Here is a 13,864-nt window from a genome sequence, read left to right on the forward strand (position 1 = left end):
ACCACCGCCATGTGGTACTGCAACAAACAGGGCGGAGTGGGGTCGTGGACCCTTTGCCAGGAGGCTCTGCACCTCTGGCAGTGGCTGGAACGTCAGGGCGTGACTTTGACGGTTCAACACCTGGCAGGTTCTCTGAACGCCAGGGCGGACAAACTCAGCCGTCGGTGCTCGATGGATCACGAATGGCGTCTGAACTCGGACGTGGCGCAAGGCCTCTTTCTGCAATGGGGAGAGCCTTGGTTAGATCTATTCGCCTCAGAAGAGAACGCGCAATGTCATCAGTTCTGCGCGTTGGAGTTTCCAAGACGGCACTCACGATGGCGACGCCTTTCGGCGCGAGTGGAGTTGCGGTCTGTTATACGCCTTTCCGCCTATACCACTTCTGCCCAGAGTGCTGAAGAAGATCAGGCGCGACCGGGCCCAAGTTATCCTTGTGGCTCCGGACTGGGCTCGAAGGTACTGGTATCCCGAGCTACTCAGCATGTCAGTCGGTCCCCCGATCCGCCTGCCCCTTCAGGAGGACCTTCTGTCGCAGCAGCAGGGGACGTTCCTCCACCCGAACCTGTCCAGTCTCCACCTCCATGCTTGGAGATTGAGCGGCAGCAGTTGAGGCCATTTGACTTGCCTCCTGAAGTCTGTGATGTAATTCTTGAAAACAGAATAGGGTTGGCTCTAATCAGCAAGGCTGAGCCTATATCATAAATAACAAAAGAAAATGCCAGTACTGATAAGCTTAACTCAACAGTGAGATAAATCTTCCACAAACAGAAAATCAAATTCCAGAAAGGGAATGCTCATTAGTCGCAATTTTATTTTATAGAGAGATTTTCAACAATATTTTATAAAAGTCCTTTTTACATTTGAAAGAAAAAACATTAGGACAAAATCAGAAATGAGAACGGACACATAAAAGTACAATCACCTGGAGCGAACCACCATTCAAAAATACAGTCATATCACATTCGCCACACATTCAACACATACACACTTAGCTCAAGCGTACCATATATACATTATGTACAAGGGAAAAGAGATCCATATACAACTGGAACTGCATTAATTAAACAACAATGTTCACAATTTTGATTTAGGAGATAATGCAATATCAAAGATTTTACAATTTCAAAAAGTCTTAGCAAACAATAGTGAAGGTCCTTATTATACAACAACTAATATGAAGTCTAAACAAATGCTTGACTCTTAAATCAAAATGGCAGACCAGTGGGAAAAGGGGCCTACGCGTTTCGAATCTCCTTTAGTTCTGTGGAGATTCTCATCAGGGCCTCAGGCAGCTGCATAGGAAGAAGAAAAGAGAAACATATAACTTAAAAAGGAAATTAAAGCAGGAATGACGAATAAGACAACAGTTTCACACATTAGAAATTAGCGGGATCAATTTGCTACAAGGAGGGTCTCCTATCAGAATCTCAAAAACTCAGTGAATACCCAGCGGGGTCAACCTATTCAGAAGAACAACTGGGCTGCAAAGTGAATGAAGGAGTTTAAGATTTAACCTACATGGGTGGACTGCAGGAATATAAAGGATAGAACTGGGATCTCTAGACTACACCCACATTGGTAGGCTCATTAGGCTGGTAGCCAGTCCAAAACGAACTTACCACCAAATTTGCTGCGAAAAAGCTGGCGGTAGTCCGAATGGTAATGGTGAGTGATCAAACACAGGAGGGAAAATGAATCTGTGGAGCAGATGAAAGTAATTGCAGTTACTTAACATGAAAATATTAGTAGTGGAAGTTATGGCTATGTGCCCTGCAAGGTTCTCTTACCACTCGAAAATAGGAAGTGTGTCCGGGTGGCAAAAAAACAGGATTGTATTTGCCAATATAATAGACAGCACGAGGGTGGGAGGCTTTTCAGCGTCGTGTCTGCAAACAGGCTCAGGGTCCTGTTGTAACCAGAAAACACGGAGGTTAAACAGAAATGTAGCCGGGGAGGGGGGGGGGGGGAAGGGGGGGGGGGAGCAAGGGGAAAACTGAATTACCAACAGGTTAGTAGCATCACCTGTCTAGCGTGAAGTTCAAACCTGTCTCAATCAGGCATTTTCACGGGTGGTGGCAGAGTCAGCACAAGTCGATACCGGTCGCGTGCGCTGTATGAATGAAAGCACACAGGACGACCGGATTAAAATCGAGAGAAGTTGGCAGCAGGAGCAGCTTGGCCGACTGGCTGGGGGGCAACAGGGGTATGTGGCGGTCTCTTACCAAATGAAGGGCTTAATTCTCCCGGCGCTCCAACCGATCGGCGTCCCCGCGTGCACTACTCCCTCGCGCATGCGTGTTGTGGAGCCACAAAGGACTCGCATTTTATAGGGGGATTCTTTACTATGTCATCAAGACATAGGCCAATGGGAGGATCTCTACCCAGATACGGCGTTACAGCGCTTCAATTGCACGAAGAGTGCAGCAGCCTAGCGGGATGCATATGTATAACAAGCATTTACAATGCAATGGTTTTGCCTTTGCTAAAGTTAGAGCTATTGGCATTGCTCTTGACATTGTTATTTTTTTTAACATAAATAAATGGCATTGTCATTTACAATGCCAATAGCTTAATCTCTCGCAAATGCCACACACAAACACCCACGTAGAGCCCCCTCCACACCTACACACACACACAGAGCCCTCCACACACACACCCACACAGAGCCCTCCACACACACCCACACAGAGCCCCCCACACACACACCCACACAGAGCCCCCCACACAGAGCCCCCCCACACAGATCCCCCCACACACACCCACACAGAGCCCCCCCACACACTGCGAGCCCGCCCACACACTGCGAGCCCCCCCACACACTGCGAGCCCCCCCACACACACTGCATCATTTTAGCTCTCATTGAGGTGCTATTGGCACCTTGCATAAACTGAATAACTTGGACTTACACATTTGTTTTTTTTCACTTAAGCCCCACAAACACTACTGACAAGCCTGGACTAAAGGCACCTTCACACATGAGGTTTTATGCATTTTCCGACCCAGGTATAATTAAAGTAGTTTTTCGCCATACAAGGACACAAGGGCAGAGACTGCTGGTAACTGTTTCAATGGGGCACAGCCTTCCGTCTCACAAGCATCATGTATATGTTTCTCAGGGAAACACCAGCTAGACTTCAGAAAACACCCCCAGCCTTCAGACAGCACCCCCAGCCAGCACCTCCCAGCCTCAGACATCCCCTCCCAGCCTTCAGAAAGCACCCCCAGCCTTCAGAAAGCACCCCCTCGGACTTCAGACCAATTACTTAAAATTAGAATGAATAACGCAAGTCGGCTAATATTCAGGCCCTGGTGTGGTACTCTGAGATGAAATCATTATGTGCCAACGGCCACAACGATACTCGCCCACCCAAAAGACCAGCGCGAGTGAATTAAGGCGCCAACACGGTCCCGTCGCTCACTCCAAAATCGCCACCCTCCAAAACCTCAATCACCGCACCATCCCCCATAAAAACACAGTTCATGATTTCATAAATTGCCAGAATGCACAGTAGAGCATCAGCGTGCTATCCCTGTATGTTCGGGAAGAAACTCCCAGTTTGAAGCGCTTCTAACCATAAGGCAATGATTGGTCTTTGCCCGGCACCTCATGGGATGGTGGAGCTGCCAGTCTTTGAGTGAATCTAAAGCTATGCCCAACACACGAGTGAGGAGATCATGGAACCAACACACTGTATAACGGCCTCAGCGGCACAGCATGACCAATCCAAGGTCGAGGCTTGAAATAATGTGTGTAGAGTTGGGAGAATGAGGGTAAAGACAAGGTGATCGCCAGAAGAGGCGTATTTCATAAAAGTTGAATTACCAAAGCTTCCAAAACTAATCTCTGCTTGGTATATTCAAGAGCGGGCTGACCTGCTGATTCATACCGTAAAACAAAGCTTGCCAAATTGTAAAAATAAGATGCTGCAGAGACAGGCTCTGGGCACATAAATATTCAACAGCTGATCGGTTCTTCCAGAAGTATTAGTGATATGCAAAACATCAGACGGATTTTACATTAGCGTTATGAAGCTCTGTTGCTTCAGGGCTGTAATTGAGCTCAAGAAGGAAAAATATGCACAATTATCACTTAAATCAATTATTCCCCACTATAAATAACCGAACATGCTCGCTAGTAGCCCCTGCGTAGAATGTCCCCTCTCTCGCGCTCTCTTTTCCCGCCCTCATTTTGTCAGCTTTTAACACACACGGATTTCAAGTACCGCTTCTGCCAAAGAAATCGAGGTCACACCCAGGAAACAACAATAACTGGGGGGACCAGACGCTGAGGGATAATGCCCGGGGCGATTTGGATGCGAAGCTGCCTGTGGCGTACAGAGCACCTCACTCTGGAGGGTAGAGGTGTGTCTGCCCTTGGTGAGGGATCACAAGATGGCAACGAAATCTCTTGTGCAAGAGCAAGCCACAAGGGCAAGTATAGGCTGCGGAATGGTGAGGCGCTTCTAATGAGGGCCTATAGTCAGTGTTTACTTTGGAAGAGGATAATTGCATACCGGGCGAGCGATCACTACAACATCATCCCAAAGACGGCCGGCCCCACAGCGCCCGAGGCCGGCATTACTCAAGACATAATCTCACTTGCAATCACGCCGCCAGGCGGAGCAGGATTTCTGTGTGCACGAGGCCTGTTTGACCATTGCGCAGCTGCCGCCCATCACAATCATCCGCGCGCTCCGAGAGGACACTGCTGCGTCTGCCAGACAGAGAGGTTTATTTGATAATGGTGTTTACACAATCACACACAGGTAGCTTTGGTTGTAAAAACCGCGTGCCTGATTAATCGACAAAGTTAAAGCCCCACTCACCACTCGAGCATCCCATGTGCAGTAAAGACGCAACAACAAGACATGTACGCCGCCACCAAAGCCCCTCAAAGTTCTCAGTCGGGAGGAATAATTTATCTCCCTGACATTTGAAAATTGATAAATGAAGATCACCACGAAACGTCATGCGCATCTCCTTAATGCCGCAGACATACAACTAGCAAATTAAATGCACGTCCTTGCAAGATTGGATGTGAAAAATTACACAAAACAATGTTTTTATGAAATGCCCTCCGCCGATACAATTGTGTGAAACTTGAAAGACAGGCAATGTTCCAACCAAACAAATTCGAGCTACGTATCGCACCAGAAGGAGACTCGTACGAGCAAGAGACGCCTCAATGATGCAGCGCACCTCCCGTTCACAACATTATGGCGCTACACTGCTTCCCTGAAATTCCCACAATGCACTTCACCATACCAAACCGGGGGGGGGGGGGGGGGTGGCTGTAAACACATTAAGAATTAAGGTGACTTCTCACGGACTGCAGGGTACTGTACAACACAATTTCCTATTCTCGATGCAGCGCACCCCCCGTTCACAACATTATGGCGCTACACTGCTTCCCTGAAATTCCCACGATGCACTTCTCCGCTTCACCATACCAAACGGGGGGGGGGGGGGGGGGGCTGTAAACACATTAAGAATTAGGTGACTTCTCACGGACTGCAGGGTACTGTACAACACAATTTCCTATTCTCGCAAGACCCCCGCGTGCCTCTGCATCCTAACATTCACCCGCCCGGACTGCATCGAATCACCCCATCGCCGACTGTAAACTCACCAGCCGCTGAAACCACACGGGAACGAAAGGAACAGCACCCGACGCCAGACAAGCCCCTGACGGAGCAAACTGACCCCTGCACTCACCGCAAAGCAACCTCCAGGGGAGAACTCTCCGACCGCGCCGCCATAGTGCTTGCCGTCTTGCTCTCCTTCTTCCCCGGGCTGCGGGGGGCGGGCACTTCCGGCCGGCCGCGCTAGGATTGGCCGGCCGGCCAGTCACGGGGCGGGAAACGGGAAGAAGAGACGCAGTAGTGCCGGCAATGCCGGACCAGACACGGGGGCGTTCCCGGCGTCCCGTGACGTCGGCAAAAGCCAAAGAATGTCGGGAACGCCCCCGTGTCTGGTCCGGCATTGACGGACAGGCCCCTCGTCCAATGGCAAGGCTCCGTTTACGGAGCCAGCCAATCAAGGACGAGGGCCGAACCAAGCCACACTATGGAACTCAACAGGATTTCGCCTGCGCCGAAAAGATGCGCAGAGCGCATCCTTCGGCGAGGCAAAACCTAAACAAGCATTTACAATGCAATGGTTTTGCCTTTGTTAAAGTTAGAGCGATTGGCATTGCTCTTGACATTATTTTTATTTATGTTTTTTTTTTAACATAAATAAATGGCATTGTCATTTACAATGCCACTAGCTTTATCTCTTGCAAATGACACACACCAACACCCACAGAGAGCCCCCCAACACACACAACCCCCCCCCCCACACACACACCCACACAGAGCCCCCCCACACACAGCCACACAAAGCCCCCCACACACACCCACACAGAGCCCCCCCACACACACACCCACACAGAGCCCCCCACACACTGCGAGCCCCACCCCACACACTGTGGGCTCGCTGCGAGCCCCCCGCAGGCAACAGAGGCACGAAAACAGGGTCACAAGCAAGCAACAGGGTCACAAGCAAGCAACAGGGTCCCAAGCAAGCAACAGGGTCACAAGCAGGCAACAGGGGCAGACGGAGGCACAAGCAGGCAACAGGGGCACACAGAGGCACAAGCAGGCAACAGGGGCACACAGAGGCACAAGCAGGCAACAGGGGCACACAGAGGCACAAGCAGGCAACAGGGGCACACAGAGGCACAAGCAGGCAACAGGGGCACACAGAGGCACAAGCAGGCAACAGGGGCACACAGAGGCACAAGCAGGGGCACACAGAGGCACAAGCAGGCAACAGGGGCACACAGAGGCACAAGCAGGCAACAGGGGCACACAGAGGCACAAGCAGACAACAGGGGCACACAGAGGCACAAGCAGACAACAGGGGCACACAGAGGCACAAGCAGGGGCACACAGAGGCACAAGCAGGCAACAGGGGCACACAGAGGCACAAGCAGGCAACAGGGGCACACAGAGGCACAAGCAGACAACAGGGGCACACAGAGGCACAAGCAGACAACAGGGGCACACAGAGGCACAAGCAGACAACAGGGGCACACAGAGGCACAAGCAGACAACAGGGGCACACAGAGGCACAAGCAGACAACAGGGGCACACAGAGGCACAAGCAGGGGCACACAGATTCATTCGTTGAACATAACCAAACATATGTACTTTTAACAACGCACGTTCACCTTGGTGCTGAACAACACCTCTTTTTTGTTACCCAACTCGTACTCGTGTATCGATCCCAGATGAATGATAGGCTGGGTGGACCCGCCGGGACTTAAACCTGTGACCATGATGTCGGACACAGGCCCCGGCAATGGAAGCAGTAGTCCACTGAGCCACCAGGCGCTGCCTCACAATGGGACGCCTGGAAACAGGTGGCAAGGAACGTATTCCGGTAATGCACCCACTGCGTAGTGTCCAGCTGTTTTCACACCCGCTGGACTCAAAGGCTTTTTGAAATGCTATAAATACATTTTTTAACCTAGTGACTAAAAATCCCACGCTATTTCGAGCAATCAGAATCGTTCAAGAGAGTACTTCAACTGCTTATGTTCATTCGTTCAGTAGCACAATAAATCACTTCTCTAGCTTTGATAATTCCGCAGTAAGGCATTCAAATGACCCAACTAACTACACAGGTGTGATAACCCCTTGCTCCACCTTGAACCTGCGGTGCCGTGACTAAGCCTATTTGCGTGGCCTGTGGAAGTGGTCCTCTATGCCGGGACTTTTAATTTCGGATGATTCCTGACCTTTCATCACACCATGACCAAGGGACATTTTCGAACTCTATATTCTTGAGTTAGAGCACCATTGCTACTAAGGTAGCCCGAGGGGCGGGATAGCCTCTCTGCTCGCTTTAGAAAGAATCTTAACATACATTTTGTACTCTCTTACCGGACCTTGCTCGGTACGCCATGTTCCTTTTGTGCCCTTTCCTTAGGATGCGTTGAGCTGGGTTTCTGTAAACACTACCTCGAAATGTGCTTGCAGGTTCCATTCCCCTATATATGTCGCCACCTCGGTATCTCGGTCCCATCTGTGGGTGCCGGGGATAAGAATGCGGTCCGCGGTATCCGCAGAAAAAACTTGTGGGCAGAGGGGAAGGCCCGTCTAGAGCCCTCCTGCGCCTGCTAGCTGCTCGTGTTCCTCCTATGTAATTTGATTTCTTATTCTTTATTTATACCAATAAGCTCCGCACGCGCTGCATGCAACACTAAGTTATTTATTATGCACGCGAAAAAGTGGCCAGGTCCACGGGTCCAGTTGTTAATAAAAAGGGGGAAGACCCGGTGTGGATCTCGGGTGATTGAAGCCACTCGGCAACACTACTAGCTACGCTCCCTTCCTGCCAAACGGAAATGCAGGCATCTGCTACTTTTTAAAAAAAAAATTTTTTATATAACTTGAGCGCTCTTACGCACAAAAAAAGGTTTGCTAGCACACGTACCTTGAACTTTTTTGGGAGATGCTGACGACGGCCGACGACGGCCTTGGAGCAGGAAGGCGGCCATGAGGAAACAAGCGGGAGGGGGCGGGAAAGGAGAGGCCGGGAGCTGACGAAAGGCGGCCATGAGGAAACAAGCGGGAGGGGGCGGGAAAGGAGAGGCCGGAGCAGGAAGGCGGGCATTAGAGAGAAGCGGGAGGGGGCGGGAAAGGGGGAGGAGAGAGCTGACGAAAGGCGGCCAGGGAGGAGAGAGCTGACGAAAGGCGGCCATGAGGAAACAAGCGGGAGGGGGCGGGAAAGGAAAGGCCGGAGCAGGAAGGCGGGCATTAGAGAGAAGCGGGAGGGGGCGGGAAAGGGGGAGGAGAGAGCTGACGAAAGGCGGCCACGAGGAAAAACAAGGGAGGTGCCGGCAATGCCGGACCAGACACGGGGGCGTTCCCGGCGTCCCGTGACGTCGGCAAAAGCCAAAGAATGTCGGGAACGCCCCCGTGTCTGGTCCGGCATTGACGGACAGGCCCCTCGTCCAATGGCAAGGCTCCGTTTACGGAGCCAGCCAATCAAGGACGAGGGCCGAACCAAGCCACACTATGGAACTCAACAGGATTTCGCCTGCGCCGAAAAGATGCGCAGAGCGCATCCTTCGCCGAGGCAAAACCTAAAAAAGGGGAAATGCATTTATATACCGAATGTGCAGCCTATATGCAAGAATTTAAAAGTCCACATCCTATAACCCAGAGTGTACAGGTTTTAAAGTGTACATGATAAACCTGACCCCTTGGAGGGAGTAGGTGGTGAAGGAAAATGGCACAGCAGTTCAAAGCCTGTAGATTTCTGACAGTTCATTTAAACCTGAAGTCGCTGTGTCAAATTTGACAATCAACATGGCTTCCCTTTTGGACAAAAGGAGGCTCATATCACCTCCCCGGGGTTTTTTTTCTATCCTTGATATAACTGTCCACTTAAAATCATTGGGTCCGTGTTGCATTCTGTTCCAATGATTTACTAGTGGAGCATTTTCGACGTTTCTCTTCAGCCTCGATTTGTGTTGCGTTATGCGTTGTCGCACTTCCTGCTCCGTCTTACCGATGTACAGACAATCACATGGGCATTTGATGCCATATACTACAAATCTTGATTTGCAGTTACTAAACACCTCATGCTTCCATGATATGCCCTTATGTTGAAAGACAGAACCTTGTAGGGTAGTGTCACAGCAGAGGCAGGTCCCACATTTGTGATGGCCTAGCACAGGTGCCAGACCCATCATTTGGCGAAGAGATGGTTGATTTTGCGTTGGCATGGCAGCTCTTACCACATGGTTTGCAACGCTATTCTCGCGTTTAAATGCAAACAATGGCGGATCTTTTAGCCTTTCATCTAGGTTTTGCACCAGATGCCAGTTTTGACCGATAATCCGTTTCAGCTGATTCGCATTCGGGCAGAAGGTGGTCACGCAGACCTGACGCTTCTGTTCAGATTTCTTTTTTCGTTCCAGCAGTGTTTCACGGGGAGTCAACCTAGCTCGTTTCATACAGTTCTTCACCAAATTTTTGGGGTAACCCCTGTCACACAGTTTTGAAACCAGTTTTTCAGCATAGTCATTGAAGTCTTTATCAAATGTGCAGTTTCTGCGCACGCGCAGAAACTGTCCATAAGGGAGGTTATCCCTCAGGCTTCTCGGGTGGTTACTCTGATACAGTAACGCTTTATTGCGATTTGTAGGTTTTGTGAATAAGGTTGTTGCCAACCTAGCTGCCTTGGGGAATACTTCCACATCCAAGAAAGCGATTTTAGTTTCAGAATGGGAGAGGCTGAATTGGATATCCGCTGTTCTATTATTGAGCCATTGGTGGAATTGGGTCAGATTGTCGGTTCCTCCTGTCCATATCATAAAGACGTCGTCTATGAAACGATACCATTTGTAGATGTAAGCTCCATACGGGTTGTTATTATGTATGTAGGTGTCTTCATACATCGACATAAACAACACTGCCAACTCTGGGGCAAAAGGGCACCCCATTGCCACCCCCTTTATTTGATAGAAGAATTCTTTGTTGAAACAAAAATAATTCTTCTTCAGGGCGAATGTGGCCAAATCTAACAGAAATTTAGTGGGGACTTGCATGGGTCTGGGACGTGAGTCCAAAAAGAAGGAGAGGACTGCCACCGCCTCATCTTGGGGGATTTGCGTATATAATGATGTCACATCAAGAGTGACAAGCAAATCTATCCCTTCGCGGAAAGTTTAAGTTTCTAACTTATTTATGAAGTCCGTTGTGTCTTGCAAGTATGACACAACTCGCGTCATAAATTGTTTGAGGAAGCAGTCCACGTACTTTGCAATAGGTTCCAGGAGAGAACCACATCCTGCCACGATGGGTCTCCCTGGGGGTTTACTCTGGTTCTTATGTACTTTTGGCAGTACATAGAACATGGGTACCTTGGGATGTTTAATTTGTAAGTACTCACATTCTTTTTTGCCAACAAAGCCTTGATCAAAGCCTTCCTGGATGATCTTGAAAAGTTGGTTTTGTAATTCAATGGTGGGATCTTTATCGATCTTACGATAGCATATGGGATCTTCAAGCTGCCTTTTGATCTCGCTGGTGTATTCTACGGTGTCCCATATTACTATCGATCCACCTTTGTCAGCTTGCTTTATTGTGATTGTTGGATCATTTTTCAAAGTTGCTAGGGCTGACATTTCTTCTCTTGTGCTGTTATATTTGACAAACTTTTTTTCTTTTTCCATATTGGAAATGGCAGAGAGTACACTCTTTTCAAAAATTATTAGTTCTTTTGGGACCGTGTTGTTGGAGGGGCAGAATGTGGATTTATTACACAGGCCTGTGACTTCTCTTGCGCATGGCATAGGATTTTCAAGAAAGAACATTGTGAGTCTAAGTTTCCTACAGAATTCTATAAATTCTGTTTTCATACGCACAAAGTCCGTTCTTTTCGACGGGACAAAAGATAGTCCCTTGGACAAAATACCCTCTTCAGCTTTAGATAGTGTTCTATGTGAAAGGTTAAAGATGGGAGATACTTTCAGTTCTTGTAGTGCTGTCTGCGGGTTTTCATTTCCCATGGTGTCGTATATCTCACTCGGGCTCTGGGTCTCGTTTGGCCTCTGCCTAAAAAAGAATTCTGGCCCTGATTCCGGTTTTGTTGATTTGGGTTCCAGTTTCTATTTCTATTCGGTTGGTTATTATTACCACTGGTGTCACTATCGTTACCTGAGGACGAAGACGTCTCACCAAAGGAAATGAACTGTTTTCTAGATCTACCCTGGTTATCTGGTAGATATCTTCTAGATTCCTGTTTGGTGTAAAAGTCAGGCTGTAGATAGGGATAAATATTATCCAAAGAGAAATTTTTCTTATCCTTCTCGAATTGATTGGTTTTTTGCGTAACTGTGTAATCCTTAAACTCTTGGATTTCCTTTTTTACCTTCTCCAAGAGTGATTTAGCGTCCGCTATTGTGGGATTCGAGCTGATTTCTGCTTCTAGCTTAGCTATTTCTTCCAACTCGATCTTAGAGAGTCTAACAGCTGTTTCAATAGTAAGGACCATCAGGTCCCTACTGCATTTTGTTTCAATGAAGGAAAAACCTTTTTTGAAAATCGGATCCTCTGTAAAGATTACAAGGATGTTTTTTATTTGGAGGCCGCTTGGAATAGTTCCTTCTCTCAGATGTTGTAGAAGAAAGTGGCCGTGCAAGTCTGTCCTAATCTGCTTTTTTCTGAGGCGCAAGAGTCTTTCAGATTCGTTTTGCGAAGTGGCAGATACACTTAAGGAGACTGAAGTGAAAACTGGGGGATCACTGAGGAGATTCTTGATATGATCTTCGCTATATGCAAATGTGTCCTTCTCGGCCATTCCCAACGAGGGATGCACAAAGAAAGAGAGTACACAGAGAAATGTTAAATGAGGTGACAGATGGATGAAGGGGGAACTTTTTGCTTGAAATAAGAACAAGTGGGGGATGGACAATCACAGGAAATCAGGAGGGAGATCTAAAGAGCCGTCAGGTTTGATCGACCTTAGACCTTGACAGGTAAAGTGTGGTATACAATTCACACTGTATCCAAAATTAATGGATCATAACAAATACCTCACGGACAACCGTCCGCTATCTTAACGTGAAAACAGAATAGGGTTGGCTCTAATCAGCAAGGCTGAGCCTATATCATAAATAACCAAAGAAAATGCCAGTACTGATAAGCTTAACTCAACAGTGAGATAAATCTTCCACAAACAGAAAATCAAATTCCAGAAAGGGAATGCTCATTAGTCGCAATTTTATTTTATAGAGAGATTTTCAACAATATTTTATAAAAGTCCTTTTTACATTTGAAAGAAAAAACATTAGGACAAAATCAGAAATGAGAACGGACACATAAAAGTACAATCACCTGGAGCGAACCACCATTCAAAAATACAGTCATATCACATTCGCCACACATTCAACACATACACACTTAGCTCAAGCGTACCATATATACATTATGTACAAGGGAAAAGAGATCCATATACAACTGGAACTGCATTAATTAAACAACAATGTTCACAATTTTGATTTAGGAGATAATGCAATATCAAAGATTTTACAATTTCAAAAAGTCTTAGCAAACAATAGTGAAGGTCCTTATTATACAACAACTAATATGAAGTCTAAACAAATGTATTTGCCAATATAATAGACAGCACGAGGGTGGGAGGCTTTTCAGCGTCGTGTCTGCAAACAGGCTCAGGGTCCTGTTGTAACCAGAAAACAAGGAGGTTAAACAGAAATGTAGCCGGGGAGGGGGGGGGAGAAGGGGGGGAGGGAGCAAGGGGAAAACTGAATTACCAACAGGTTAGTAGCATCACCTGTCTAGCGCGAAGTTCAAACCTGTCTCAATCAGGCATTTTCACGGGTGGTGGCAGAGTCAGCACAAGTCGATACCGGTCGCGTGCGCTGTATGAACGAAAGCACACAGGACGACCGGATTAAAATCGAGAGAAGTTGGCAGCAGGAGCAGCTTGGCCGACTGGCTGGGGGGCAACAGGGGTATGTGGCGGTCTCTTACCAAATGAAGGGCTTAATTCTCCCGGCGCTCCAACCGATCGGCGTCCCCGCGTGCACTACTCCCTCGCGCATGCGTGTTGTGGAGCCACAAAGGACTCGCATTTTATAGGGGGATTCTTTACTATGTCATCAAGACATAGGCCAATGGGAGGATCTCTACCCAGATACGGCGTTACAGCGCTTCAATTGCACGAAGAGTGCAGCAGCCTAGCGGGATGCATATGTATAAAAAAAGGGGAAATGCATTTATATACCGAATGTGCAGCCTATATGCAAGGATTTAAAAGTCCACATCCTATAACCCAGAGTGTACA

The 13,864-nt window shown here is 48.1% G+C and overlaps 1 protein-coding gene and 1 long non-coding RNA gene across 2 annotated transcripts in view; one reads left to right on the forward strand and one right to left on the reverse strand.

The window, feature by feature from the left end:
- DNAH17 (dynein axonemal heavy chain 17) overlaps positions 1-13,864 on the forward strand; it is a 15,539,113-nt gene that overhangs the window by 14,079,904 nt on the left and 1,445,345 nt on the right. The window lies entirely within an intron of this gene.
- On the reverse strand, positions 792-2,288 carry LOC147702475 (uncharacterized). Its single transcript, XR_015297230.1, has 5 exons — positions 2,223-2,288; positions 2,023-2,110; positions 1,788-1,906; positions 1,620-1,697; positions 792-1,292 (listed from the first exon to the last, which is right to left on the reverse strand). It is a non-coding gene; the product is annotated as an uncharacterized LOC147702475 (long non-coding RNA).

The sequence above is a fragment of the Lissotriton vulgaris genome, chromosome 7 (genome assembly GCF_964263255.1).
Source record: "Lissotriton vulgaris chromosome 7, aLisVul1.2, whole genome shotgun sequence".
NCBI classification, from domain to species: Eukaryota; Metazoa; Chordata; class Amphibia; order Caudata; family Salamandridae; genus Lissotriton; species Lissotriton vulgaris.